A 22762-nucleotide genomic window follows, 5' to 3' on the forward strand; every position below is an offset into this window, starting at 1 on the left:
TTTCTGCACCGTCCTTTGAAATCTAAGTTCTGATGACAAGGAGCCACATTAAAAATCAAACAAATGAACAAACAAACAAACAACCCCCCCAAACTTAACTATTGTTTCTTTGGTTAGAAACGTACAGTGAACTTTTTGGGACAATTGTATTTGATGTTTGTTAAAATCCAGAATTACTCTTGTGCAGTTCTCTGGAATCCTTTAAGAGGTCTTTTATTCACTCAGTGAACACTTACTCTATTTCTGTAAAGAGCCAACCACTGTTCTGAGTACTTTCGTGATTATCTTGATAATTGTTCCTTCAGTTATGTGATGAGACACATGCTGACTTTATTCCTCGGGTATAATAAAGAATATATTTCCAATGATTTTCTTTGTGTCGTCTTTTGAACTATTGAATCGGGTTTCTTTGTTTAATTCTGCAGTAAAAGATGAAGTGAGGCACATGCCAGAAGCTTGCTCTTATGTTAACTAAGCCACACATCGTACTTAGACCTTTTGGTAGAATTTGTTCAATAGGGCATATAGATTTCTCCTCCAAAGTAAATTATCTATTAAATACCATTTTGTTTTTACAGTGGTAGGAATTGAATTCAGGACTTCATGCATACTTGGTGAGTGCTCTGCCACCTGGATTTACCCTCAATCACATTATTGTATTTTTAAAAATGCCAGTGTAAGGTTTTTTGTTTTATTAGTTTTTATTTATTTAGAAACAGGGTTTCTCTCTGTAGCCCTGGCTGTCCTGGGACTCTCTCTCTCTCTCTGTAGACCAGGCTGGCCTCGAACTTATGGTACAATTCTATTTGCTAGTATGTCAGCCTCATATGGTCAGAATTTCAGTTGGGGCTGTATCGGACTATTTATTTTGTGTGTACATTGATTCCTCAGAAGAAATCCAAGGTGACTTTAGTTCCATCTCCCAGATCTGCATCTTTCACCCCTCACTCAGCCTCTCCCGTAGGCCTTTCTTTACCTGTTTAATGTGCCCAAGACAAGAAAAGCGAAGGAACAGTGGAGGTGCTGGCGTCCAGTGTCATAGAGATTTCACTTACAGAATTTCTGCCTCTCATTTTTGCTGTCCTGGATTTGGCAGGACTCCAGCTTCCGAAGGCCCCGTAGGCCTTTGCTCAGGGCACCAATCGGAGATCAAGTTGTTACACATTCATTATCTGGTTTCTATATCTTCTATAGCAAAGTGAAGTTCTGTCTACTCAACCGTTTTTTAAGACAGCATAACAAAACACCAGGGCTGCGTTTTCATCTCCAGCACTCCGTGTTCCCGCCCTGGCTGCCTTCCAGAGGGAAGACTCACCCAGAGTCACCCAGGCAGCAGTGACACTCGTGGGTGGCAAGAGTCTAGAAGCACATTGTTAAGCAGGCCACAGATGTTCCAGAACCAGCTGCCGAGAGAGAGCCCAGGGCTGATTGCTGAGCCCTTTCACTCAGCTCAGGGTACCAACCCTGCTTGGGTAATCTTTGTACATAGTACCATTCATCTAGTTGGCACTCCCCCTTTGTAGTGGCGTTTCTCACTCGAGTAAGTCCGAGGCAAGCCACGTCGGGATGAGCCGCAAGGCCACTTTGCATGAAAAAGCAAACGCGCATGTGCACAGTGCCCGAGCCTCGCTCGTGCAGGGGCTGTGCAGGTGAGGACACGCACTCCGGAATAATCTTTCCTTTTCTGAGAGCCAGCTGCCTATGCTTACTGAGGCTTTCTGTGGTGCTGTTTTAACGGCTTGTTTGTCAGTCATTCTGCATGTTAAACAAGCAAAGCCTGGAATCTCCTAGGGTCCCAGGAGTTCTTTATTCATTCCTCCATATTGAAAGTGATTCCTGTCAGCCCATGCTCTCCAGGCTGCCTGGAAGAACTTTGGCATAGTTTTCCTAACCTTTCAAACAGTCAAAGCAAAACTCTCCTTTGATAATATTAATAATAATAATGAAAAAAGGCCAGAGGACTTTGGCACGCAGCCATTAAGGATGCAGGCGACTCGGCGATCTGACAGACTATTCCACAAAACACTGAAAAGTTCCCTTTAAGGTCCCCAGAGTGGGCCGGGGCACTTTGCTTGTACTTAACATATATCAACTGTCACCCGGCAGCGGCACTGAGTGTTGACTGAACACAATGGGACATCCAGATGGTCTAAACAAAGGGGGCAAATGTTCGCTGCTATTAAAAGCTGTTTACACCAACTTCCAGGATTTCATGTAGTGAAGTTTATATTGTGTCACAGCTGAGGTGCGCGGCTCTCTCAGCAGCCAAGACCAACCCTTTATAAACTCCTGTTGCACTGGGCTAGGGCATTCAGTGCTAGAGGAAAATGAAGGAGCATAAGTTAGCCAAGTGAAGGATGGCGACTTTGCCCCCATTCTGCCTCCGAATCATCGATTATAATTCTGTGCACCACACCCAGTCATAAAGAAAGCAGACCCTCTCCTCTGATGGGGGTGTGTCATGGATGGATGAACGGATGGAAGGATAGGACTGCTATCTCCTTCTGCAGACAGAGCCTCTGAGTCTTGGTGGCTCCTCACTGGGGGTGTTTGCGTGGTAATGGCTTTGTTTTCTTCCTCGGAGGCACCGTGATATCAGGTCCTGTCTATTCAGGATTAATCTACATAAGTGAGAGCCCCACGCTTTGCTGTTTTCTTCCTTTGACCTCATTATGGCACATCCTTATTCATTCCAGACACACAGACCCTATTGTTAAAGGCTTGTTTTTAGCCACTGATAACAAGACTAATATGAAGGGTCTCCACATTACTGATAACTAAAGAAGAATCTAGAAAATGATCCTTGTATTCAGTTCTTAATCACTAGACTTTCTCCTATGATAATACACTTGAGCTAATAAGATACTAATAGCACAGTACTCATTCATTTGTCCTAAAATTTAAGGCCTAGTAAAAGCAGAAAAAAAACTCTCACAAATGCAAGCTTAATAATTATTTTCTATGTAAGCAGATTTATCGAGACACCATTTTATGTCACCTTTGGCTTATTTTTTTATGTGTGTAAAAGTAATTTTTTTTTTTTGGCCAGGTGTTGGTGGTGGCACACTCTTTTAATCCTAGTACTTGAGGGGTAGACACAGGTGGGTTTCTGTGAGTTCAAGGTCAGCCTGGTCTACAGAACAAGTTACAGAACAGCCAGAGTTACACAGAGAAACTTTATCTTGGGAGGAAACAAAATAAACAAAACAAAAACAGAAACAAAAGCAAACCAAGAAATTCATTATTTGTTGTGTCATTTAAATAACCATAAATTAAGTTTTTAATGAAGCTTTTAAAAAAGGAGTGTTTATGTACTGAGTAGACTCAAACATTTACGGAAACATGATCTGTTGATCTGGTTTTCTGCAGAAATAGCCTTTGCTTTGAGGTAAGATCATGATAATACTGAGCAATGTCATGTGGCATGATGCAAAGCTGAATCTCACTGCTATGTCCTGTCCCCAGTGAAGGATTGTCATGGATGCTTTGTGAGCACCGTCAAATTGGACTGCTCTCTACTATACTGGGGCATTTTCTGGTGTCACAGTTGTGATAAATGGGGCCATTTTGATCAACTTGCTCAGAGCAGGCTCTGAGCTCCTATTGTTTGCAGGGATGTTGCTCTTCCTTGTGTTAGCCTATGAGGGTTCAAGTTTTGGCTCTTATGTTTAAGTTTAAAGAAAAATACAGTGTCCTAGAAAGGTGTATGGGGTTCCTGTGTACAAAGATGCTCATATACAAGACCTGTGACAGCCTTCCTTGGGACAAATACCCTTGTTAGAGTTTGAAACTCTGCCCTGACAACAGTTCTTTAAGGTAGCATGGGGGCAGTGAAACTATCACTCAGACCTGACTCTGTTATTCCCACTATTGTGTTTGGTACTTTTCATAGGTGTCTCAGGGGGCTTCGGATTTTGAGGACAGGGATGGCACAGATGTGAAAGTAAAATGTAACAAACATGAGCACTTCTGCCTTTGCCAAGGGCAAACCCTGTGCCTGCTTCAGAGAAGCCATTCCAGGCCTGTCTGTCAGTCCCAGCGCAAGCTGCTGGGTTTCCTGTTTATGCCTGCGTGGAGCCCCACATCCTGCGAGCTTGCCTTCAGCGGCAGGTTTTTCCGCACACCCTGGAGAGCTCTTCCTTAAACTGGCTCTCTATTTATCATCTTAGTGAGCCATTGGAATTTTGTTAATTCCTGTTTTACTTAGCGCATGCAGAATGCTATCAATGCCCGAGGGAAGATAACGTTAACTTACATATGCTGCTTAGAGTGTAATTAAACAACTTTTGTAAAACAAACCTGGTCAACCAGACAGGTGGATGGCAGCTTTCTTGCCATCCAGGGTTTGGGTATATAAACTCATACTAACACCACTTCTAACTTGGCTACCTATTTGCTTGCATTTTTGTTCAGAATTTAGGAATCCCCTTAGTTTTGGCCAAGTATGGAGTTAGTGACGTTTGCTTGGCACCCTCTCCCGTCACTTTATATCATGATACCTTGTAGTCATGTGGGGCTTTTCAGCATTTCTTTGTCCCTTAGAACACTTTAAGAACTTGTTCATCATTGAATGTAAATAACATATTGCTATGCCATTACTCTTTCTAAGGACTGTTTTTTTGTTTGTTTGTTTGTTTATTGTTTTATCGAGACAGGGTTTCTCTGTATAGCCCTGACTGTCCTGGAACTCACTTCATAGACCAGGCTGGTTTCGAACTCAGAAATCCGCCTGCCTCTGCCTCCCAAGTGCTGAGATTAAAGGCGTGCGCCACCACGCCCGGCTCTAAGGACTGTTTGTATACCAAGGTAACAGCCAAGCTAAGAAAATAAAGTCCTGGAGCTGGAAGTTTTGCTTTTCTGGGTGGAAGAAGTCTCTGGGAACCTATGTAATCAACTCAGTTATCAAGAGGGTTCCTCAAAGCTGCATCCGAGCTGTCTCTTCTAGGTTAGGCTCTGTAGTGAGAATCTGTTTCTATTTTGTCCCAACAGAAGGATGTCTTGTTTACCACTTCTGATTATGCTCCCCCCCCCCAAAACCCAATTAATCCTTTCAATTTGAAGTATGTAAGATCATTTTTGTAGATCCCGTGTTTCTTTTAGGTCCTATGGATGTTTTCAAAAGCACTTCTTAACGAAAAGAATATGACGTACCATCCTAGTCTCTCACTTTCTCTCTCCTGTGAACTGGTCACAGGTGTCCTAGGCACCAAGTGTCACTCAAGTATTTGGATCACAAAAGTACAGATTATTTAAAAAAAAAAATTCTTTCAGGCTAATTTGGAAAAAAAAAAAAAGAAGTGGCTAGCCTAATTGAGAATGATTGTGTCTTGATAATTTTGATTCTATATTTTTGATTTCATAATTTCAAATGTTTATTTGTAACTCGAATTGTCATTATCACACGAAGGGAAATGTTTCTGCTTCCTAGTGAGGGATAGAGACTCAGTACATTGCATTCTGATTTATAAAAGAGCACAAGATTAAAGTTGGGAAGATTGTATTAATCTGACACTAGGTCTCCCTGTAACACACTTGATATATGGTGTGATTGCAGTAAACATGTAATAAAAACTCAAGGAGGTTTACTACATCCAATATAAATGGGGGGAAACAAAACAAAACAAACCCCAAAGACTTAGAGGCTCTGGACCTGTGCCGTGCAAAGCCTGCTTATTTGATTAGGATTGAGGTACCTTTGTTAATTAGAGCCCCACCCCCTTTTGCCATTGCTTTCCCAGGAAGAAATGTATTTATTAGTCAGGCTCTTAGGATCTGTAAAGCATGTTTTGGTTCTAGCACTGTATCCCAGGCTGTTTCTTCTTCAGTCATGCACCTACACAGAGCTCTTTCAGACAGCTCTCATTATAGCAAGGTTTCCCCCATTATCAGCCGCTCGGAACTATTTACATTCAGAATACTAGAGACCACCATTCTCTCTGTGTCTTTTTCCTTAGTGGGTATCTTTATGAACTGTGGTGATTCTGTGGTATCTGACTAACTGATTATAAAGCATCGAAGACTCAGTATCTCAGGAAATACTCCACAATCAGCCATATTTATAAACATAGCTTCATCAGAAAGGGGCTGAGTCTGCGCTGGCCATGGAATGACTAAACACTTAAACCCTTGGAGGATCACGCTCACATTGTGTGACGCATCAGCACACATGTTTTATCTATCATCACAAAAAGCACCCCATTTAAGGCCGCCCCCCATGACAATCAAGGTCAAAGGCAGAGAAAAAATTGTATTCCCTTCAGGAGGCACATCCAGATAAGCTGAGTCGTTGGAGAAGACTGGCCTACTGGGCCAGTTCCTGTCTACGATAATACTGCTTTAACTAAATTTGACTTTCCCAACTTACTGCCAAGACATTTGTTGACTCTTTTCTTGAGAAAACCTTGACTCCTAGTAACTTTTGCATAGGAGCGTGGGCTTGCTGCTGTCTTTTATCAGTATACTTTATCTTTTCCCCAATTGCTTGTCTTAAACGTTATTGTTAGGATTTGTCTGGTTTGGTGATTGCAGACTCAGAAACTTTCTTCAAAATTCTTTATCTATCTATCTATCTATCTATCCATCAATATCTATCTATCTATCTATCCATCAATATCTATCTATCTATTTATCTATCTATCAATCATCTATTTATCTGTCATCTATCTATCTACTATCTGTTTTAACAATTTTAAAATAATTTTATTCACTTTTGAAGTGTTGGAAGCTTGTAAGTAACCTCTCATATTCCCAGGTCAATCCTTAGTTATAGTCAATTCTCTAAACATTTTTTTTTATCAAATTTATTATATTTTATTAGTATGAGTGTTTTGCATCCACGTGTGCTTGGTGCACAGGAGGTCAGAAGAAGATGTTAGATCCTCTAGAACTGGAGGGTGTTTGTGAACTGCCACGTGGGAGCCGGGAACTGAACCCTGGTCCTCTGCAAGAACAGTATAACTACAGAGCCATCGCTCCAGCTCCATAGTTAATTCTCTATCTTGATTTTTGCTTCTAATGCTCAGTACCTGTTCTTTGTACTGCTACGATTATAATCCATTTGGTTAGTTCACCAGCATCATTTAGCCTTTCTGTAGAGTAACTCACCGTTTAGGGAGCCTAAATTTTAATAGGGGAGGTAGTTGCAGTCACAAAATATGAAAAGCTTGTGGCACGTGAAGACTGGCTGTTTTGTTTTGTTTGATATAGGGTCTCATTATGCAGCCTTGGCTTGCCTAGAACTCACTATGCAGATCAGACTGGCCTTGAACTCACAGAGACCCACTCTCCTCTGCTTCCAGGATGACAGGCTTAAAGGCATGTGCCACTATGTCTAGCAAAGACTACTAGCTTTTAATGCCTGGAAAGAGCTAGGTAGGAAGCAAATCTTGCCTGGGTCTTAGAGCACAAACAGGACCAGACAGGCAAATGTACAAATGTAGGATAAAAACTATGGACGGAGGGCAGAGTTTCTGTAGGAAGGCGTGAAGGCTAAGGGATCGTTACATGCAGAGGAAGGAAGGAAGGAAGGAAGGAACGAAGGGATGAATCAACAAGGAAAGCATGGCTTGTGAATCTCTGGAGGCAGAATGAGGGAGCCTTTGGAGACTTTTTAAAAGGACAGGGATTTATATGATCTGAAGAGAAGCCAGAGACAGGAAGATGTTAAGTGATTAGAAGGACAATTGGACAGTTGAGGACTGTGCCATGTGGGTTCAAATCCTATTTCTGCCTCTTACCTAAATGTTAACCTGGAAAGTGCATTAGTGGTACCCAGCGCACATGTTTAACAAGCGTTCCGTGCTTATCACTGTAGGACTCTGGACCAGAGAGTGAGAATGCATGGCAATTGCCCTTTTGTATGAATGTAAGAGAGAACGGTGAGGGTGTGGGCAGGGGAGTAAGGATGGCCATGCTGACAGTATGAATGAAGGAGATGAGAAAGGACGGTAATAGGGTTTGGTAATCCACTGGACATGGGAGGGGCAGGAAGAAGAGCTAATGGAGGGATGGGGAAAGGGTGAGTGAGTCCTAGGGTTCCTGAGGTAAGCTGTGATGTCCTTAATTAGCTGAGATAGATGACTGACTGGGGAGCAGATTTTTATGGGAAGGTAATGAGTTCAATTGAACTCTGCTGTGTTGGTGGTAGATCAGTCGGTATCAGACTGATGAGTCCAGAACAGAGAAGCCAGGTCTACTGGAGATAGCAGTGTCTAATAGAGATGGCAGCGTCTGTGTGCTGGAGACGATGCAAGTGTTTGTGCCTAATGGGAAATGAAGCTATTTGTATCACTTAGAATCCTTAGGACTCGAAGTAATTGAAGAAATCTTAAATGACTAAGACGCTAGTCATGAGCTCAGAGAAATGAAAAGGTCTAGAGGTGGGATATTGATCAGGCTTTAATCTAGGGTTCCAGCCTTCCTGTTCCAATGTGGCCTGGGCATGGCCAATGTCTGTTGTGATTCCTCCATTGGCTGGCGGCCAATGGCACTAGATTCATGCCCCATATATATGTATATGTGTGTGTGTATGTATATATATATGTATATATGTACATGCAGTATATGTATATATGTATGTTATATATGTTACATATAAATATCTGTACATATTATAAAATATTTTAATGCACATTATATAATTATATATTCATACATAATTGGGAATTGAACTCAGGACCTTTGGAAGGGCAGTCAGTGCTCTTAACAACTGAGCCATCTCTCCAGCCCCATCACTTTTTAGTTCTTTTTTTTTTTTTTTTTCTCTTACAAACCATTTATTTCTCCTGGCCGGAAGGTGGGCATTGCTACGGGTGGATAAACACAGAACACTGCGTGCAGCGAGGCTCAAAGAACAGCGGTGCAGGGGCCAGGACTCAAGCGAAGGTGGAACCGTTCCAGCCCACGTTGGCAGCGTTCATGTCGTAATAGCTGATATAGGCCCGGTCCGGGCTGATGTGCAGGCGATCGGACAGCAGGCCGCACAGCAGCTTGCTTTAGTTGCGGTTCTGGGTACCACCGATGCTGTGCAGGCTGCAGAGGGCGCAGGGATCGTTCGTGCCTCTAAAAGTCATGAGCTGGTCCGGGAGCACGTGCACTGCGATGTACTGTGCGGGCTTGCCGGTGGCCTGCGCCAGCTGCTGGGTGAGCTCCGACAGAAACCCCTCTGGCACGGAGGTGCGGGGAACATTGGTGTTCACGATGAACATAGGCATGGTGGTGGAGAGACTGCGAGCGTGGACCGGAGGACGGTACAAAGCGCGGTGTCCACTTTTTAGTTCTTAAGCTGGCTTGACAGTTCCTTTAAAACCTTGGATCTAAATCTGTTAAACCTCTCACCTTATAGCCTATGAAATCTTTCCTTTTGTTGCTTATCTTTCCCGTTCATTTGCACGGGTTTCAAGTTCTGAAAAGCTTTACTAATTAATGAATTGAGACAGGATTTCATTTAGCCCATATTGGTCTTGAGCTTGGTGTTGTTGCCTAGTGTGGCTTTGAACACCGGGATCCTTCCACTTCCAGTTCTTCGCACTGAGATAAGAGGTGTGTACCATGAACAGCAAAATGCCATATTTTAAAAAACAGAAGAAAATTTTATTTATTTGTACCCAGCTTAGAAAACGAAAAGAGATTAGACTCTTAGAAAACGAAATTATCTTGCAGTTTAAATCTTCCCCTTAGATTTGGGAATAAATAGAGCTCCCCACTCCCTGACAAGTCAGTGAGGAACAGCCCTTTCAGACGGTGGAACACCATTGATTGTTCATAAAGGTTTAATAAGGTAACACAAGCCAAGACTTTGCAGCGTTTGCTATAAATCGTCATGAGCAGCTGAGTAAGATGCAACCCGATGAGAAATGCAAGTGATTTTTTTTTTTTTTTTTTTTTTACCCCGAGACAGGGTTTCTCTGTATAGCCCTGGCTGTCTTGGAACTCACTCTGTAGACCAGGCTGGCCACGAACTCAGAAATCGGCCTGCCTCTGCCTCCCGAGTGCTGGGATTAAAGGTGTGCACCACCACTGCCCGGCTTTCTTTCATTTTTCTTTTCATTGTTGTGCTGGAGATTGAGCCCAGGGCCTTGAACCCAGGGCCAGGTAAGTCATCTACCCCTGAGGAATACCTTTCACCCCAGTACCTCTAGTTCCTTGCATTTGTACTGAGAGTGAACCCAATCCTAGAATTCTCTCTTCTCTGTTATCAAAATGTAACACAGGGGCTGGGAGTGTAGCTCAGTGCAGGATGCTCACTACGTGTGCACATAGCCCTGGGTTCTATCCTGAGCAGCACACACACACTACACACACACACACACACACACACACACACACACACACACACACCAGAGCTGGCTCCTTAAAAGACTCTTATATTGTGTTTGTCAATGATCTAAAATTTTTCATTCTCAATAGTGTATATTGTGCTAATCAATGCCCTAGAGCTTCATAGACAATCATACTTCTTTTTAAATCTATTTTTAAAATTGAAAATAGATTCTTCATACAATACATCCTGACCACAGTTTCCTCTCCCTCCACGACCCCTACTCCTCTCTTCCCTAGACCCAGTCTCCCTCCATTTTCCTTTAGAAAAGAGCAGGCCTCCAAGAGACAACAACCAAGTACAATAAAGCAGGACATGGTAAGACAAAGCAAAAGCCCTCACTCATAACAAGGCTGGACAAGACAACCCAATAGGAGGAAAAGAGTCCCAGGAACAGGCAAAGAAACACTGGCTCCCACTGTTAGGAGTGCCACAAAGCACCAGGCTAACAGCTATAGCTGTAGCATATACACAGAGAACCTGGTGCTGACCCAAGAGAGCCCCTTGCTTGCCGCTTCAATCTCTGTGAGCCCATTTGAGTTTTGTTTAGTTGATTCAGTGAGCCACATTCTTTTGATGTCCTCCATCCTGTCTGACTCCTAAAATCTTTCTTCCCCCTCTTTTGAGGGGGTTTCCCAAGCTCTCTGAGGGGAGAAATCAAATCCAATGGAGACCTCCACTCAGTCTCTCTCTCTCTCTCTCTCTCTCTCTCTCTCTCTCTCTCTCTCTCTCTCTCTCTCTCTCTCTCTGCCATAATTCTAATCAGTGTGTTCCTGAGGAAGTACAAAAATTAACAAAAACTTTCCCCTCTCTGTGAAGCCTTGGCTATAGTAGGTTGATCTCAGAACCTATTCTCTGACATGTAAGAAAGCAGTGAGCTTGCATTCCAGTTCAAGAGATCCAGGCTTCAGCGGGACCCAGAGGAAAAATAACACAGGCAAAGGCATTTTAAAAAACACAGCCTTATAATTTGGAATGCCAGTAAGTTCTGAGGAAATTGTGCAACTGTTGTTTAATGGATATTACCTAATTATAGCCCAAGAGTGGAGAGTCTCATCCTGTGGATACATAATATAATTCCGCTCAGAGAAGTACTAACATGCTCTTTGTTAAAAAAAAAAAAAAAAGTCATATCAGCTTATGCACCTATAACTTCTAAACAGATTCTCAAAAGGAACCAGAGAACCAGAGTGCAGCCTTGTGAACTTTAGACTTTGGACAAAACTCTTTGAGAAGCAGAGTCATATAACTAAACATTTGGAACCACAGTTCTCTGGCAGGCAAAGTTAGGCTGCTGGATGCTGGAGCAACCATTTTAACTTATTGAAGATGATGATCATTTTTTTTTTTTTTTTTATTATTTATTTATTATATGTAAGTACACTGTAGCTGTCTTCAGACACTCCAGAAGAGGGCATCAGATCTCATTACGGGTGGTTGTGAGCCACCATGTGGTTGCTGGGATTTGAACTTCGGACCTTCGGAAGAGCAGTCGGGTGCTCTTACCCACTGAGCCATCTCACCAGCCCCCGATGATGATCATTTTAACCACCACTATTTATTGAACCTTTTCTCATGGTAGAAAACTCCATAGATTTTAGCAGATTTAATTAATTCATCTCTTTGGGCCCTGGCAATCATGTTATGATATTGTTTTATTATTCCTTCTCCTTCTCCTTCTCCTTCTCCTTCTCCTTCTCCTTCTCCTCCTCCTCTTCCTCCTCCTCTTCTTCCTCCTCCTCCTCCTCTTCTTCCTCCTCTTCCTCCTCCCCCTCCCCTTCCTTCCCCTCCCCCCTCTCCTCCTCCTCCTCCTCCCCCCCTTTCTGTGTGTGTGATGTATGTAGGTGTGAGGACAGAAGGGGAAGCTGGGTGTCCTGCTGTATCAGCCTCTACCTCATTTCCTCAACACAGGGTCTTTACTGAGCCTGGAGCTAAGCTGGTGGCCAGTGAGGCTGAGTGATCCTTTCTGTCTTTGTACCCACTCTATAGAGTAGGGGTTACCTGTGCCTGTAGCCATGTTTTTTTTTTTTTTTTTGAGTGCTTGGTCATCAGGAAGTGGCACTACTGGAGAGGGATTAGGAGGTGTGGCCTTGTTAGAGTGGGTGTGACCTTGTTGGAGGAAGTGTGTCAACGTTGGGTAGACTGATGTTTTAAAAGTCCAAGCCATTCCCAGTGTCTCTTCCTGCTGCCTGTGGATCCAGATGTAGAACTCTCAGCTACTTCTTCAGCACCATGTCTACCTGTGTGGCACCATGCTTCTTGCCATGATGACAATGGACTAAATCTCTGAAACTGTAAGTAAGCCAATCAATTAAATTAAAATCTTCTTTTTGTTAGAGTTGCCTTGGTCATGGTGTCTCTACATAGCAGTCGAAGACTGATTAAAACACTTGGTTATCGAGTGGGCCAGATTTTGCACCCAGAGGAATGCATGTATGCTGTGGGTCAGGGAGCCCTAGCCGTGGAAGTCCGAGCCAAGGACCAGGATATCTTGGACCTAGTGAGTGTGTTGCACGATCCTGAAACTCTGCTTCGCTGCATTGCTGAAAGGGCTTTTCTGAGGCACCTGGAAGGAGGCTGCAGCGTGCCCGTAGCAGTGCATGCAGTGATGAAAGATGGGCAACTGTGCCTGACTGGTGGAGTCTGGAGTCTAGATGGCTCAGATAGCATGCAAGAGACTATGCAGGCTACCATCCAGGTCCCTGTTCAGCAAGAAGATGGTCCAGAAGATGACCCACAACTGGTTGGGATCACTGCCCGGAACATTCCAAGAGGAGCCCAGCTAGCTGCTGAGAACTTGGGCATCAGCCTGGCCAGCTTGCTGCTCAACAAAGGAGCCAAGAACATCCTGGATGTTGCACGGCAGCTTAATGATGTGCGCTAACTGGTCTGTAGGGCACAGGAACCCTGGCTGCCACTCTAGTGCCTACTTCTGGCTTCCAAGTGCCCTGTGCTCCATCACTAGGGGTGTGATTATCCCAGGAAATTGAACCACGGGGTTGTTGAGACTTCCACTTTGGAAGATATGCCTCACCTTGGGGCCTCCATATCTGCCTTTCCCTCAGTAGTTGGGGGCTTCATCTCTTTAGAGAAAGTCCATGCCAATCTTTGAATGTAACCAATACCACTAATAAACCAGTTTAGAATGTGGTTCTTCTGATAAGAGTTGGGGAAGATATGAATAAACCCAAAGCCCTTTTAAACTTAAAAAAAAAAAACAAAAAACAAAAAACACTTGGTTATGGTGTTTTATCAGAGCAATAGCAAATTAATGAACACAGTGCTCTTTGCATTCCTCAGACAGGGAATTCAAAGGGAGTTTCCACAGCAGGCTGAGATAACTGGAAGGACCTTGGGCATCTTATACAGCCGATAGCAAGGGATGGATCTGGCAGAGAGGAGAGGTCCAGTACTTCCTCCAGCAAGGCTGCACCACCAGCTGGGAGCTAAGCGTTCAAGTCCCTGAGACCGTGGAGACAGTTCTCCTTATGCTACTACAAGCACAAAAGGAGGCACTGTGCTGTCACCAAGGACTGTCTTCCCAGCGATTTCCCGAGCTGATCTTGAAGCACTTCTCGAATATTTTCTTGGTAAAATTTGACTCAGATTTTAGATTTTTTTTTCTCACATAATATGTCCTGAATATAGTTTCCCCTCCCCTCTGCCTCCCAGCTCTCTCCACCCGCCTTCCCACCTGAATCCATCCCTGCTCTGTTTCTCATTAGAAAACAAACAGGCCTCTAAGGAATAACAATAAAATAAAATATTGTAAAATAAAAGCTAACAGATTGGAATAGGACTAACAAACAAATAGAAGGAAAGGGGCCCAAGAAACCGATTTAGACAGAGACACACTGCACACTTAGGAATCCCATAGGAACATTAAACTGAAAAACATAATATGTATGCAAAGGATCAGACGAGCAGAAAGAATGAAGAATGAATAAATATAAATATAAATATAGATATAAATATAAATATAAATGTAAGGATCTGGAGAGATGGCGCAGAGGTTAAGAGCCCTGGCTGTTCTTCCAGAGGACCCAGGTTCAATCCCCAGCAACCACATGGCAGCTCACAACTGTCTGTTATTTCAGGTCCTGAGACCTGACACCCTCACACAGACATATATGCAAACAGAACACCAATGCATAGGAAATAAATAAATTAAAAAATAAGAATAAATGTGATTTTAAAAAAGCCCTGACATGACATTATAAGACAGGGAACCTCCAAATATATTATTAAGTTTATTTTATGTTAGTCATTCCCTGCTGGACATGCAGCCTTCCCTAAGAGTGATTTGTTTTCCAGGGTGAGACTCTCTTGGCTGAAACTACATCTTTATTCGCAGGTGGTTATCAGTTGGAGATAGTTTCTGGGCTAGAGATGGAGGCATGTGTCCACCTCTCCCTTCATCTCTAAGACACCACCTGGTTCAGACCTGTGCAGGCCCTGTTTGCGCTGCCTTAGTCTCTGTGAGCTCACACACACACACACACACACACACACACACACACACACACACACATATATATAAATGTTGTTGATTTAGCAGGCCTGGTTTCCTTGGTGTCCTCCTCCATCCCCTCTGGCTCTTACACTCTTTCTGCCTCATCTTCTGCAGGGTTCCCTGAGCCGTGGGGGGAAGGATTTGATAGCAACATCCCTGACACCCCGGTTAGAGACGAGTGTTCCAAGGTCTCTCACTTGCTGTGTATCAGCTGGTGGTTGACCCAGGTTTTTCAATCATTCGCGCCTGTATTCCACTCAGCACCTACTCTTTGCCACTAAAGCATGCAGCTCTGGGGACACAGATAGGGCAAGCACGGTCTTCATCCCTCTTCACTGAGATTCTGAAGATAGTGAGTGGCAAGATGTGGTACTCTGAGCCACACTTGCCTATCAGATGGTACTGGATGCTCATTCAGACTGAATGGTCAGGTGAGGTCTCTCTGGGTGTGTGTCACTGAGGGTGAATCTGAAGACCTGAGTGACTGGCAGCATTTGGTCCCACGAAGGCCCAGAGGATGACATTTTATGTGAGAAAGAACTGAGGCTGTTCAAAGAAAGGAGAGAACACGTGACCTGGGATGTGCGGCTGAGGGGGAGCAGGTCAGGTAGCATGCAGCTGTGGAGGTGGATTAAACCCTCACTGCTTTCTGTGCCTTTTCAAGATGTTTATTTACACTCAGGGGTCACATTCGGTTACTTTTGTGCCATCTATGCCAAGCATGGCCAGGTGCTTAGAGTGTCCTCAAGGAACCCTACCCTTAGGAGGAGGTTAGAGAAGAAGCAGCCATTTCCACTGCCTGGTGAAAAATGCCCTGGACTGTGGGAATCACAGAGGAAAAGCATGAACATTGGGAAATGGGTGGACATCATGGAAGGCTTCCTGGAGGAAGTGTAGCTTGAATAGAAGCTCCTGGCCTGGCCAAGGTGGAGGGAGAGTGTTCCAGGGGAGGAGCAAGGGTCAGGACTCAAAGGTTGGCTGAGCTGTTTGGAGATGACCTTATTCACTGGGAACAGAGTGAATAATAAGGGACCCAGGGTTTCTATGAGATGTGTTGATTGTCCTTAGTAAAGTAATATGTGGATGCATTTTTGATAATTTATAACATTATGGGAGAACATCAAGGGAGAAATTAAATTCAAAGCATCTGTAGCTTTGCACAGTAAAACTTCTACTCTAGAGAAATTCTTGAATCCAAGAGACAATTTTATAAGTTCAGATTTTCTTGATAATAGCAGCCAAGGCTGAGGACAGGCCATCTTCTTGGGCTTCCTCCACAATGCTTGTGCTAGCTTCTGGATCACACCCCAGGTAAAGCACCGGCCACTTGTTTTCAGTAACTGATCCTCGATTTTGTAAACAAGCTATCTTGGTAACAAAGGATGTGGCACGGGCAGGAAGGGGCAGGAAGGAAGGGCAAGAGGATACTAGAGTCACCAGGGAAGCTATAACGCCTGGCCACATCTTTTCTTTTCCTGGGGAGAAGTTTTTGGACTCTGAAAACTGTCACGTGGAAATCACTTTGTTCCCCCTAATGAATGCACCAACGGAGAAATTTCGGAAGTGCAGAGTCCTCTTGTTTCTCCCCACCCCCGCCCCCACACACCATCATTGGAAAGTGAAAAAGGAAAGGAATCTGTCCTTTGTGTGTGAAGTAAAAACGCTGCATCCTGACCCTGACCGGAAGGGAAGTTTTCATGTGTGTTGTTCCTGTCTAGTGTTCCTGTGCAGTTTTGAATTAGCCGAGGCAGGAAGGAGAGAACATTCCATGCGGGGCTTAGCAAAGCCGACACACGTGTGTGAGTGTGCTTCACTGGTTACTCGCTGGTTTCTGTTAACCTGGACTTTGCAGTCGTCGGCTTGGCTGGGAGATGGTTTTGCAAGGATGCCATGGGATGGAGTTTTCTTCTTTCTCTCTTTCTTTCTTTCTTTCTTTCTTTCTTTCTTTCTTTCTTTCTTTCTTTCTTTCTTTCTTTCTTTCTTTCTTTCTTTCTTTCTTTCTTCCTCTCTCTCTTTCTTTTTTTCTTTTTCTTTTCTTTTCTTTTCTTTTTTTTTTTTTTTGAGACAGGGTTTCTCTGTGTAGTCCTGGCTGTCCTGGAACTCACTCTGTAGACTAGGCTGGCCTTGAACTCAGAAATCCGCCTGCCTCTGCCTCCCAAGTGCTGGGATCAAAGGCGTGCGCCACCACTGCCCGCAGGATGGAGTTTTCAAAGCATAAAGATGAGTGATTAGGCAGGAAAGAGGCGGCTGCTGCTGCTGCTTCTTCTTCTTCTTCTTCTTCTTCTTCTTCTTCTTCTTCTTCTTCTTCTTCTTCTTCTTCTTCTTCTTCTTCTTCTTCTTCTTCTTCCTCCCCTCCTCCTCTTCCTCCCCTCCTCCACTTCCTCCCCCTCCTCCTCTGTCTCCTCTGTCTCCTCCTCCTCCTCCTCTTCCTCCTCCTCCTCCTCTTCCTCCTCCTCCTCCTCCTCCTCCTCCTCCTCCTCCTCCTCCTTCTTCTTCTTCTTCTTCTTCTTCGATTTATGGTTTTATAGTAGTTAGTTTTATTAAGTACCTTGTAAACTGAGACTAAGACACTGACATGAGAGGAAACCATTTCTTCAGATTGTCTCGCCATCTTGGCATAGGTTATGCCAAATGCCAGAACATTCCTTTGTACTTGTCATAAGTATTGAGTGAAGGAGGGGAGAGGGCCTTTCACTTCAAGAAAGTCATGTTCATGTCAAAATACACCTGGTTATAACGGAGCACTAAAATTCCAGAGGACATTCTACCTGATTACACAATCTCCTTTTCCCACGAGGTCCTGACTTTTCCACCAATTCAAATCTGAGATGCTCTAAACCCAAGTATTTCTATTCAGTTGAGTGCAATGGGGTAGACACAGAAGACCGCTCACCTCAATTTGCATCTTTGGGACTAAACAGCATTGAACAGGGTAGGTGAATTCCAGCCAAAATCAAGTGAAGGTTTTCAAGGAAGCTTCAACAGAAATGCTAAGAGTGACACTTGAATTCAGATCCAGGGGAAGTGCTACTGGGAGATACTGAGGTCTTAGCCAATATCAGAAAGGGTTGGGCATGACCTTTTAGACACAGCTCTGTAAGAATGCTTTGGCCAATAAAGTCTGGGTCTGCTCACCCAGATATCCTGAGCACCGCACAGCTGGCATGTGTACAGAGTGCTCCCCAGTGTATTGTGGTTGTCTTTAAAGCTCTTCAGTCCGAGGGTGCTTAGGGCATTTGCTCTTCTGACTAGAGGGGAGGTATGTGACCTGTTTGGTTGGCGACATTTCAGGCGACTGAGTTAGGGTTTTGGCTGCTGACTGGTGGTGTCCCTGAGAGCTCCCAGTTTGTGCTTTGACCACAGGGGACAGCTCACTCAAAACTTCCTGATATCACAAGTACTCACTCTGCTCAAAGACCCCTGTCCCATAGCAGGCTGTCTCATATCCGTCTAGGAGGGTATTAGTGGGGGCCTTTCCAATACCCTTGAAAGGAGGGTTAGTGTTTTGCAAATCTAGCAGGTAGGAGCAGAAATTCTTACCCATTAAAGAACAGGGATGCCAGCCTTCAGCATGACATGGGATCTCAGAGGCACGGATGGCATCTAGACCTTTCATCCTGTATAGATAATTGTAGCAACTTTGACTTCCCTGGGTTTCCAGCTGCAGTAGTCTGGTATCGTCTGCAAGGAGCTGGGGTTCATACTTGATATCCTAAACCCTGGATAGTTGAATATCCACCTCCTTTTTTAAGTCCAGGCTCCTATATGCCATCACAAGCTCGGCATTCACTGTGGACAGCCAGTTACTGCTAGACACCATCACCTCTCTCTCTGAGAACACTTGCCATAATAGTCCTGCCATGCTTGGGAGTTAGCCCAGGCTTAGCCGAAGCCAGGGCACCTAGGTTCCCTGGAGCTCTCTGGCCATTTCCATATGGTTTTCAGTGAAAAACCAAACTAGAGTCCATTAGAAGACATGGTGCATGGGGCGCTAGTTAAGCATAGGACTTTGCCTGGGGCTTTTTCTTATATACTGCATGATTATAGATGAATTAAGGCAGAATTATATATTATTTTTAATAATCATTATTATAGATGAATTAAGGCAAAATCTTCTTTTAACATGCGAGTTTTTTTTTGTTTTACTTACGATAATTATGAATTTGTGTATGACAGAAAGATGTATTTCCTCAGGGGACTGGCTAGTCACCGTGCCTCCCAAGGAAGAAAGCTTTGGTGAGGCTGTCAACTCCTAACCCCCTTTTTGGAATTTGGACTAGAGTCACCAGTTTGTGACTATATATATACTGTAGATGTCTTCAGATGCACCAGAAGAGGGCGTCAGATCTCACTATGGATGGTTGTGAGCCACCACGTGGTTCACGGGATTTGAACTCAGGGCCTTCGGAAGAGCAGTCAGTGCTCTTAACCCCTGAGCCATCTCTCCAGCCCTATATTTCTCTGTATAATGATACATTTAAATGATGCAACAAATTTAACTTCAGGGAAAAGTTACTGTATGTAGATAAGGGATGAAAAGAGTACAGAAGTTCTGAAACAAATATTTTATTTTACTAGTCCATTTAAAGGACTAGCTTTAGGGCTTCATCGAATGCCCTCATCTTTATCTTTGCCTATAATTGAAAAAGCTAGTTTGTCCATAAAGCTCATATATTCACGATGGTGATGGGAACGTCTTCAGCCTTTACAATGAGTAGACTAATAAAATCTGATCTGTTCTGACTTTATGGACACCCTGCATTAAGCAGCTACTTAATAAAAGGTGTTTAGCAAAAGCAGTGTGTAGTATGTTAGGGGCCTTACTTCTTATCTTCCCTAGAGGAGCTTCATTGTCCTCACAGGGTATGTGTGTGCGCGCGCGCGTGCGCGTTTGTGCGCGCTGAGGATCAAATCCAGGTGTTGGTACTTGCTTGGCAAGCGCTTCACGGTCTGAACTGTTTACACCAGCCCTCCAATGTTCCTGAAGTTGAAGTTATTGGATGCGTTTTAGAAAGTTGATAATCCAAACAGGCAGAGAAATAAGTGAGAGAGCCATCAGCTGCAAGGGATCAGAAGCAGAGGAGCTGTGCACCAGCTCGGGAAGGCAAGAAGGCTTCCTGGAAGAGGGGTTTGGGCTGAGATTTTTTGGTTTTGTTTTTTGTTTTTTTGTTTTGTTTTGTTTTCAAGACAGGGTTTCACTGTGTAGCCCTGGCTGTCCTGGAACTCACTTTGTAGACCAGGCTGGTCTCGAACTCAGAAATCCACCTGCCTCTGCCTCCCAAGTAGTAGGATTAAAGGCGTGCGCCACCACTGCTTGGCTTGGGCTGAGATTTTATAGCAGCAGCATTTGGGCCAAGTGCAGAAGATGCGGAGAGCGTGGCTGCTTTCCACGGAACAGTCACAAAGTGCCATAATGAGTTCCTCGGAAGGCGTTGCCTAACTTTCTGGGCCACTCAGTACTCTGTAGGTCTCTGAAGACCATCGGAGCCCCGAGCTTATTGTGGCGTATAAGCTCTTCTCTGTAAGATCGAACTGTGGGAACATGTGGCACTTTCTTTTCCTCCAGCCCAACCGTATGCAAGTCTCATATTCCTGATCAGACGGTCTCTGCTGTTCTCCAGCTTTTCTGTGAATCTTCCCAGCCCTTCCCCAGCCCCTTTCTATGTGCTGATTGGGACTGAACTGATCTGTGAGCAGGGGCGGGAAGCTGAGTCATCACTTCTCCCCTCATCTATCTTCCTGCAGCTGGCTCCTTCTTCACAGCAGCCCTTCAAACTAGAGAGAGAGAGAGAGAGAGAGAGAGAGAGAGAGAGAGAGAGAGAGAGAGAGAGAGAGAGAGAGAGAGAGAGAGAGAGAAAGTTAGTTCAATTCCCAAATCAGGCAATGAGATAAGGAAAGGCTTTGCTGCCCTGAGAGGTATCCAGAAGGGCCTGGCCCGAGAGAGTTGAGTAGGACCTATACACGGATGGGTAAGGTAGATACGGTGACCATCAAAGTGTGGGTGCTGGGCAGTAGCTCTGACTTGGTGATGCTAAGCTCTGCAGTGAGGCCCACACTGAGAAACAAGGCTATCTCTCAGAGACTCCAGAAATAGGCTCTTACTTCTGTCTGGAAATAAATGACTTTTCTCTGAATAACTCAGGCTCCGCACTTATTTTTTTTTTTCCATTTTTTATTAGGTATTTAGCTCATTTACATTTCCAATGCTATACCAAAAGTCCCCCTTACCCACCCACCCTCCGCACTTATTTTTATTCTATTTATTTATATGCAGTACTGGAATGGAGCCCTGGGCCTTGTACACACTAGACAATCACTGTACCACGGAGCTACATCCCTAGCCCGTGGTTTTGAGCCCAGATTTCCATTTGTAGCTCAGGCAGCCCTTGGATGTGTGATTCTCCTGCTTCAGCTGATTCCACAAGTGTGATCAATTGGACCCGCTTTTTGTTTGGTTGAAACAGGTTCTCATGGCCCAGGCTAGCCATGAACTCATGATCAAGACCCTCTTGAATCAGTCTCCCAAGTACACAATCACACCAACCATTATTTGTCCCTCAACCCCTTTCTTCTATGACAAGGTTTTATGTACCTCAGGCTGGCTTTGGCCTGATCCTGCGGTCCATACCTCACCTTTGCTGGGATTGCAGCTGGACCCCAGCAAGCCTGCTGCTAAATGTTTAAACCAATGTCTAAAACCTGACTTCAATGAGCTGTGGTTATTAGAACCTTAGGGTCTTCATCAAGGTTTGGGGTCAACTGCTTGACCCCAGAGTCTGGTCTTTTCTCTCTCTCTCTCTCTCTCTCTCTCTCTCTCTCTCTCTCTCTCTCCTCTCTCTCTCTCTCTCTCATCCTCTCTCTCTTCTTTCCCTTCTTCCTCTGCCCATTCTCCTCCCCTCCCCTCCCCTCCCCTCTTTCTGTGTGTATGTATGTTTCTATACTACACACATTTGCTATTCAAACTATTTCTGAATGGAACCTCACTCTGGTTAAACAGTTGAGAGTTACCACAAAAAATGCTCTAAAAATATCTCAAGTAATGCCAATACTTTATCTATTGCAGTCGGTTCAACTCTACTAACCTTGTTTCTTGTCCAATTCTTATTATATGCCAAATTAATGAAAGCTCAAGGCGGTCAGTTGAAAGATGTGAGATATATCAATACCACCTATGTATATAGTACTTATCATCTATCTACCTATCTTTATCACATCTATCTATCAGTCATCTACCTATCTATTTATCTATTATGTATGAATGTATGTATGTATGTATGTATGTATGCATGTATCATCTATTATTTTATCTACGATTATTCCTCCTTCTGTGTGTGCATGTCCACACACACGTATGACAACCAGGAGGAGAAGGTAGAGATACTGGTGGATCAGGTATTTTTTTGAGATAAGGTCTCACTTCGTTGCCTGGGCAGTAACTGCCACATCCAAGTGCTGGGTTATGGGCGTGAGCAACCTCATGTAGCTCATAAAGTCTTGTTAGATACAAAAGCAAACACCTGTAACAGCTTACTGAGGGATGCCACCAATTCCACAGTTTAGGATCCTCTGGAAAGGCAAGTTAGCAAAGGCACGAATACTCCTTGGAAGAGGGAACCACTGTAGACGTGTGACTGTAACATGGTAGAACTCTGACAGTCTCACCAAATCCTTTGTTCGAGAGTGACATTGCTTTTGTAAGATTGAATACATATTTTATTTTTGTTTACTTACTTCAAGATCTTATTTTCATGTGTGTTTGCCTGTGTGTATGTATGTGTGCCACATACATTCTGTGCCTGTGGATGCCAGAAAGAGGGTGTTAGATTCCCTAGAACTCAATTATAGATGACTGATCATGACAAGGGTGCTGGGAACCAAACCTGGGTCCTCTGCAAGAGCAGGAAGTATTTATAATTGCTGAGTCATCTTTC

General features: G+C 44.0%; 3 pseudogenes; 1 reads left to right on the forward strand and 2 right to left on the reverse strand.

Annotated features, from left to right (window-relative positions):
- Gm8762 (predicted gene 8762) lies at positions 8760 to 9264 on the reverse strand (annotated as a pseudogene).
- Gm29718 (predicted gene, 29718) lies at positions 12717 to 13524 on the forward strand (annotated as a pseudogene).
- Gm17781 lies at positions 17523 to 18651 on the reverse strand (annotated as a pseudogene).
- Positions 18652 to 22762: the final 4111 nt, after the last annotated feature.

The sequence above is a fragment of the Mus musculus genome, chromosome 1, assembly GCF_000001635.26.
Source record: "Mus musculus strain C57BL/6J chromosome 1, GRCm38.p6 C57BL/6J".
NCBI classification, from domain to species: Eukaryota; Metazoa; Chordata; class Mammalia; order Rodentia; family Muridae; genus Mus; species Mus musculus.